This window comes from Ovis aries, chromosome 9, assembly GCF_016772045.2.
Source record: "Ovis aries strain OAR_USU_Benz2616 breed Rambouillet chromosome 9, ARS-UI_Ramb_v3.0, whole genome shotgun sequence".
Classification (NCBI taxonomy): Eukaryota; Metazoa; Chordata; class Mammalia; order Artiodactyla; family Bovidae; genus Ovis; species Ovis aries.
In genome coordinates, this window is record NC_056062.1 from 1,286,950 (window position 1) to 1,295,577 (window position 8,628).

Consider the following 8,628-nt stretch of genomic DNA (forward strand, 5'->3'; position numbering starts at 1 on the left):
GTGCCACCCAAAAGTGAACCAGACAGTGAGGAAGAAAAGAAATAGGGGCATGAAGTGTGTTCCAGTCAGAGCTGGGTGAAGTATAGCTTTGTCAAGGGACATAAAGGGGCACATTGTTGGTGACAGAGGTGAGCGGTGACTGGATTAGGAAGGATCATTCACACCTTGCTAAGATGTTCACATTCTTGCCCAAAGGCGATAGGCTGACAATACAGGATTGTGGTCAGAGGATTCTCATGGCTGGATGGTACTGTAACTCGAATACCCAGCGCAACATGAAAGCACATTGTGTGTGTGTGGGGGGGTGCACTCAGTTGCTCAGTCACATATGCCTCTTTGTGACCCCATAGACTGAAGCCCACCAGGCTCCTCCTATCCATGGAATTCTCTAGGCAAGAATACTGGAGTGGGTAGCCTTTCCCTTCTCCAGTGATCTTCCCGACCCAGGGATCAAACCCAGGTCTCCTGCATTGTAGGCAGATTCTTTACCGTCTGAGCCACCAGGGAAGACATGTTGAAGATGGGCAAAATCAACCTTCTGTCCAGGAGGCCAACTCTGACGCTGTAATTGGGAGGAGAGGTAACAGTGGTCTGAGCTGAGACCCTGGGAGGGAAGAGAAAGAAGTGTACGGATGTGATAAATAATAAGCAAGTTAAAAAATATTTGGGGCCCTAAGTAGATGGTGATATGATTTTCTAAAGGCAGATAAACAGAGAAGAAAACTTTATGGGAGGGACTTGAGGGAGGATGGGAGATGGCATGAAGGATGTAAGGACTGTGAGATACTTGTGGGATAGGATGCGGGTGTGTCCACAGGCAGTGAGCCATTCAGATAGTGCTCCATGGTCTCTGGTTCCAGGAGAAGCCTGGGACCATCAGCAAGCAGGTAGTGACCAAGACTGCAGAGGTGACTCAGGAAAGGTGTGCCTTAAGGAAAGAGGCCACCCAGGGGAACAGAGCTCAAAGGAGCACGGGTATTTCAGGGACTGTCAGAGGGAAGGGGCCTCAGGAGGCCAAGTAGAAGAAACTCCTGGAGAGGCCGTAGTTGAGAAGACCTTCCCACAGAGTCCAGTGACCGGAGACTTTCAAGGAAATGGAGGTCAAGAATATAATTTTTTTCCAGAGACATCAAGCAAGGGCTGAAAAGTGTCTTCAGAGTTTAATAATAAAGGGATAGGTGATAAAAACTGTTAAAGTAATTTCACTGAGGTGGCCGTGGGTAAGTTTCTAAACAGAAGAAGGATGTCCGAGCAGGATGCAGAGCAGGACGCTGAGGTCCTTGCCTCCCATGTCCTCCACCTGCCTTGTGTCAGTGGGAAAACTTTAACCAAAGAATAAATTTAATCACAGAACTGAGAACATGCAGAAACAAAGGGTAACAGTTCAACAAAACTAAATAACAGTAGTTTAATCACTAAGCATAGTTAAGAAGTTTTGCTCCTTCTCAAGGACATATAGATAATATTCTGAGCCATGTCCTTCGAGCTGTCTCATAGATACTGAAGCCCCCACCAAGTGGAGGAAGTTAGCCACATAGTGATCAGACTGTAACCATGACAAAAGCTGTCACAGTTCTGAGAACTACCCTCAAGGAAATGGGAAAAAACTGACGGTGGAACTGCTGATTAATTGTGCTTAAAATGATCGAGGTGATACTGACCAGGCCACTGACCACCAATTTCAAGTTGACCACCAGGGCTCACTGTGCTGTTTCTGTATGTAGCCCCCTCCCCCCATTATCTTGTCCACTGATTATCTGTGGCAGGAGGCAGTCTTTGGACAAGTGTCTGACCCCCACTTCCCCCAGCCCAACTGCTGGCATCTGAAACAAAACAAACTTTCCTTTCCACCATTCGGGTCTCTTTACTGGCTTTGGAATGGCAAGCAGCAGGACCCCACTTTCGGAGGAAAAATGAGACTGTCCTCCCAGAACTATGTGTAGTCAAGTACCATGACTTGCTCCACAGGGTTTGCATAATGAAAATCCAAGTCCAAGAATTTGTTTAAGATTTAAAAAGTCATAACTAGTAATTTATAATATTTAAGTGTAGCAATTACTGCCTTTTTACTTCAAAGTAAACAGACATAATAGTTAAAGGATTATAGCCAAAGAGGTCTAGTCTCAAAGAAACCAGTGATATTTCAGATTGCCAATGCAATAAAATGTTCCATAATACATATTTTCATCTTTTTACTTTGAAACAATTTCAAACATGGGGAAAAGCTGCAAGAACAGAAAAAGGGTAAGTGGATGACATAATGTTTCATCACCCTATGTACTTCAGTGAGTATTTCTTATAAATGAAGACATTACCTTCTGTTACTAGAAACCATACATATCAGGAATTAACATAAACATATACCACTCTTGCATAATCTCAGGCCTCATTTACATTTTATCAAACTATGTCTTTTAAGAGAAAAGATCCAATTCAGAATCACATATTGTATCTAGCTGCCACATCCATTTAAGTAATAAAAGGAAGTAAAGTCTTAGTCACTCAGTCTTGTCTGAATCTTTGTGACCCCATGGACTGTTACCGCCAGGCTCCTCTGTCCATGGGATTTCCCGGGCAAGAATACTCAAGTGGGTAGCCATTCCTTTCTCCAGGTGGTCTTCCCGACCCAGGGATCAAACCCAAGTCTCCTGCACAGCAGGCTGATTCTTTACCATCTGAGCCACCAGGGAAAGCCACATCCCTTTTGCTCTCCTTCAATCTGGGACAGATCCTCGGTCTTACTTGACTTCATTACCTTGGCGCTTCTGAAGATAAAGGCCAGCTGTTTTGTAGACTGTCCCTCAGTTTGGGTTTGTCTTGTGTTTCCTCATAGTTAGATTCGGAACACGGATTTTATGTCTTGTAGGAGTACCCCAGAAGCGACGCTGCATTTGTCTCGTTGCATCCTTGATTTGATTTGTCCTTTTGATGATTAATGTCAATCGTTTGTTTAAAGTGCTGTCCACCAGCATTCCCTATGAGAAAGTTACCCTCTTTCTCTTTGTACTTTGTACATATTTAGTGGGAAGATTCCCTGGAGAAGGAAATGGTGATCCACTCTAGTATTCTTGCCTGGAAAATCCCATGGACAGAGGAGTCTGGTAGGCTTCAGTCCATGGGATCACAAAGAGTCAGACACGACTGAGTGACTGCACTTCACTTCAGTGTGTATGTACTTTGAGATTGTGAAAGTATGAGAGGTGGCCTCATCAAATGTTCAATTAATTAACTATTAATTTATGGAAATATGAGCTCATGGATTCTTATTCTATTTGATGTTATAGCCTGTTGCTATTCTTAATTATTTTCTCCTGGTTTCAGCCAGTGGGAGACTTTTCAGGCTCGCTTCTGTGGCTTTGGATGTGTCTTCATTATTCTTGAGCGCTTGTTTATGACATAGCAAGATGGCCTGGGATTGCCTTATACTTTCCCTGCCCAGCCTTGGATTCAGTCGTTGCTTCAAGAAGCCCTTTTAAGGGAGAATTGCACTTAGTAAAAAAGATCTGGGCGCTAGGTATTTTAAACACAGACACACAAGCACACACACACTGTGATGTTAATTCTATGTGTTAATGTGATGGAGTTCCCAGTCACTTGGTCACATTTAATTCTGGATGTGTCTGTGAGGGCGTTGGGTGTTTTGGGTGAGACTGGCTTTTGAAATAGTGGCCTGAGGAAAGGAGGTTGCCCTCTCCAGTGTAGGAGCCTCATCCAATCAGCTGAAGATCCAAACAGAACAACTCTGACTTTCCCACAAACAAGGGGGAACTCTTCCTGCCTTTGAATCAGGACATCCATGTTTCCTACCTCTGGACTCAAACCTAAACCTCAACTCTTCCTGTATCTCCTGTATCTTGAGCCTGTGGCCTCCAGATGGGAACCACACTAGCAGCAGTCTGGGGTCCAGCTGGCCAAGTGCTGGTCCTCAGACCTGAAGCCTCCGTGATCACTTGAGCCAAATTCAAACGATAAACTGTAAAGAGGTGTGTGCATGTGCGCACACAAACGTATACACAGACATCTTATTGCTTCTGTTTCTTGGAGAACTCTAATACACACGCTTATATCTGCATCTATTTTTTTTTAACTGTATTTTACTTTACAATACTTTATTGGTTTTGCTATACATTGACATGAATCCACCACGGGTGTACATGCGTTTCCAAACACAAACCCCCCTCCCACCTCCCTCCCCGTAACATCTCTCTGGGTCATCCCCGTGCACCAGCCCCAAGCATGCTGTATCCTGCATCGGACATAGACTGGCGATTCGATTCTTACCTGATAGTGTACATGTTACAATGCCATTCTCCCAAATCATCCCACCCTCTCCCTCTCCCTCTGAGTCCAAAAGTCCGTTATACATATCTGTGTCTTTTTTGCTGTCTCGCATACAGGGTCGTCATTGCCATCTTCCTAAATTCCATATATATGTGTTAGTATACTGTATTGGTGTTTTTCTTTCTGGCTTACTTCACTCTGTATAATCGGCTCCAGTTTCATCCATCTCATCAGAACTGATTCAAATGTATTCTTTTTAATGGCTGAGTAATACTCCATTGTGTATCTCTACCACAGCTTTCTTATCCATTCATCTGCTGATGGACATCTAGGTTGTTTCCATGTCCTGGCTATTATAAACAGTGCTGCGATGAACATTGGGGTACACGTGTCTCTTTCATTTCTGGTTTCCTCGGTGTGTATGCCCAGCAGTGGGATTGCTGGGTCATAAGGCAGTTCTATTTGCAATTTTTTAAGGAATCTCCACACTGTTCTCCAAAGTGGCTGTACTAGTTTGCATTCCCACCAACAGTGTAGGAGGGTTCCCTTTTCTCCACACCCTCTCCAGCATTTATTGCTTGCAGATTTTTGGATCGCAGACATTCTGACTGGTGTGAAGTGGTACATCATTGTGGTTTTGATTTGCATTTCTCTAATAATGAGTGATGTTGAGCATCTTCTCATGTGTTTGTTAGCCATCCGTATGTCTTCTTTGGAGAAATGTCTATTTAGTTCTTTGGCCCATTTTTGGTTTGGGTCGTTTATTTTTCTGGAATTGAGCTGCATAAGTTGCTTGTATATTTCTGAGATTAGTTGTTTGTCAGTTGCTTCATTTGCTATTATTTTCTCCCATTCAGAAGGCTGTCTTTTCACTTTGCTTGTATTTTCCTTTGTTGTGCAGAAGCTTTTAATTTTAATTAGATCCCATTTGTTTATTTTTGCTTTTATTTCCAGTATTCTGGGAGGTGGATCATAGAGGATCCTGCTGTGATTTATGTCGGAGAGTGTTTTGCCTATATTCTCCTCTAGGAGTTTTATAGTTTCTGGTCTTACATTTAGATCTTTAATCCATTTTGAGTTTATTTTTGTGTGTGGTGTTAGAAACTGATCTAGTTTCAAAAATATGGAACGCTTCACGAATTTGCGTGTCATCCTTGCGCAGGGGCCATGCTAATCTTCTCTGTATCGTTCCAATTTTAGTATATGTGCTGCCGAAGTGAGCACTCTGCATCTATTTCTATGTTATCCAAATATGTTGAAAAACATGACTTCATACCAATATCTCCAATTTCAATGCCACAGGATTCATTCTAGTTTTCTCTCTTTCCATGTGTGTTCCCCCTTCTCTAACCTTAAGAAACCTGGCCCCCATCACCTTGACATATTTCCCTCTTGGATGAGACTCTGCATGATCAGTGAGCATCGCCGCTGCCCCCTTCCCCCATCTCCCCGCATCGGTGGCTTCCTCTCCCTGCCCGGGCTCAGATGCCACTTGCAGAGCTGTCCTCACTGCCATCCTCACTTCAGTCATCCCCCTGCCCACTCAGGCACTACATCTAACTGGACAGTGAATTATGTAGGTCCCACCACCACCGTGTGGATGCTGCCCACCTTGGGCTGCATGACCTCCTACACAATATTTTCTACAATATAGAAAATCCCCTAGAAATAGTTTTGGCATATTTAGGTGCAAAAAATTCTAATCCATCTGAAATACAACAATACCTGTATGAATATGGAATCACACACCCTCCTCTTTATACTCCTTTCAAGCCTTCAGAGGTAGTTACTGTTGCTCAGTGCAAGTCTTTGTGATCTCATGGACTGCAGCAGGCCAGGCTTCCCTGTCCTTCACCGTCTCCCAGACTTTGCTCAAACTCATGCCCATTGAGTCAGTGATGCCATCCAACCTCTCATCCTCTGTTGCTCCCCTCTCATCTTGTCCTCAATCTTTCCCAGTATTAGGGTCTTTTCAAATGAGTCAGTTCTTTGTATCAGGTGGCCAAAGTATTAGAGCTTCAGCTTCAGCATCTGTCCTTTCAATGAATACTCAGGCTTTATTTCCTTTAGAATTGACTGGTTTGATTTCCTTGCAGTCCAAGGGACTCTCAAGATTCTTCTCCAACACCACAGTTTGTAAATATCAATTCTTTGGTGCTCAGGCTTCTTTATGGTCCAACTCTCACATCTGTACATGACTACTGGAGAAACCATAGCTTTGACTATACAGACCTTTGTTGCCAAAGTGACATCTCTGCTTTTTAATATTCTGTCTAGGTTTGTCATAGCTTTTCTTTCAAGGCACAAGTGTCTTTTAATCGCAAGGCTACAATCACCATCTGCAGTGATTTTGGAGCATATAAAATATAAAGTCTGTCACTGTTTCCATTTTCCCCCCCATCTATTTGCCATGAAGTGATGAGACTAGATGTGGCTGGTAATAACATCATCCCGATAGCCTCAAAACATGCGAAGGGGACCCCATACTATATTTTGAAAAGTAGTGTTCTAAACCTCACTCATAAAAGATGAGTACTTAGATTTAGAATTCGTGTCAGCTGTGCTACTATACTTAGCAGAATGGTAGGATAGAAATTTAATTTTAACAAATTTCTCAACACAACTTAAATCTTGTTTTGAAATACAGATTATTTAAAAGTAAGTCCTTTATTTATGTACGTTGCTTTTAAAATTTTCAACTTAAAATATTCACAATTTTAGTCATTAAGGCATATATATAATGATAAGTATCCTCATTTCTGGTATAGTTCTTGTGACACTTTTTTTCTTTTAAGAGAAGAATGTTTCTATAGAGAAATTCTGGCAAAATCTTTTTAATCATCCTGAATGTTTGCTCTTTCATTTAGAAAACAATGAACACTCTCCTTTATTGGGCACTGAAATGCTGACATATGAAGTGTAATATCTATTGCTTTTCATGAGACAACATAATGATTGGTTGATACATGCTTCTCAAGATTAAAGAAGAAACACTGCAAATTTCCTCACCAAATATTATGGTGATATGAGAGCTGTACATGATTTATTCCAAGTAATAGAGTCATCTAGAAATGGGGAAAAAAGGGGAAGAATATTCTAGAATGATTCTTCATATAAACATGAAATTGATTCCTACAACTGGCTTCATTTCGAGAACACTATCCCTTACTCATATTTTGTAATATTTTGGTAAGAAACAAACAAGAAATTATACCTAGTGGGGAAGGAGAGCTATCAGAGGGCTCTGTCATGACAGGAACTATGATTTACATTAGGCCTAGAAGACAGAAAATGCATATCCAGTGATTGCAAATCCTGCTTCACGTTTTAGCTTGCTTCCAGTGATTTCAATGTGTGTGAAATATTTCCCCATATTCTCATCAAAAGCTACTTGCTGTCATTAAAAGTAGTATGGCTTTGGCAGTGGTGATCAATTAATTTTTAAATCCACGATTTTTGAGTAGACCTAAAAGTTAGAGAAATTACTTATTTACTTTTTACATGCAGCCTTAATTATTTACAGAAGCTGTGTGAATACAAATCTGGGTAAATTAAATATAGCAAAAATTTTAAAACAGCATTTTCCAAAATAAGTCACAAAGTAAACTGAAGGGCTTAAAGCCAACACTTACAAAATCAAAGAGGGGTAGAAAAAATATCAAAAGGGCATATATAGTAAGGGGAAGTACTTATTTTGTAAAATTGTAATTCCCATATTAACAATGATTGAATGATGGAGAATTTGTGATATAAAGTGAATTTTTGCTATTGGTTGTGTTAAAAAAAAAGTCTTGAAAGTCATTCTGTTCTGGGCATCCCAAGGTGAGGTTTCTACACTTACCTCTTCATTCTTTCACTCAGGCTCCAATTCTGCTTCCTTAATGGGTGTGTGTGTGTGTGTGTGTGTGTGTGTGTGTGTGTGCACGCACGCACACGAGCGTGTGTGCAGGCGCACGCATTTCTCTCAAACTTTGTAAGACACTTGGCACACGAAAGCACTTATTCATTTTTCAATATTGTAACAATTATCAGTCCTGGTTCTGCAAATGCTAGTTGCTAACTTGCTGCATGTCCCATACAGTGGTTGTTCTTAGGGGGTCAGAGATCTGTTTTCCTCTGATCTTGGGAGGGAAAGACAGAACACAGGATCACAGTGGATGGTAACCTGAGTGTCCTAAAAATTGATGGATAAAGTAGAATGACGGGGTACACGTGGGCCTGACCCTAAGGATATTGTGCACAGAAGTGATATTAGAACAGGACTATGGGGAAGAGGGGCAGTCCCACAGTGAGGCAGAGAAAGCAAGTGCATGGGCATGACCTTGTTGCAAAACTGCAAAACAAGGA

General features: G+C 41.7%; 1 non-coding gene across 1 annotated transcript; it reads right to left on the reverse strand.

The window, feature by feature from the left end:
• Nucleotides 1-5,398: 5,398 nt before the first annotated feature.
• On the reverse strand, nt 5,399-5,505 carry LOC114116502 (U6 spliceosomal RNA). The gene has a single exon (XR_003590405.1). It is a non-coding gene; the product is annotated as a U6 spliceosomal RNA (small nuclear RNA).
• Nucleotides 5,506-8,628: the final 3,123 nt, after the last annotated feature.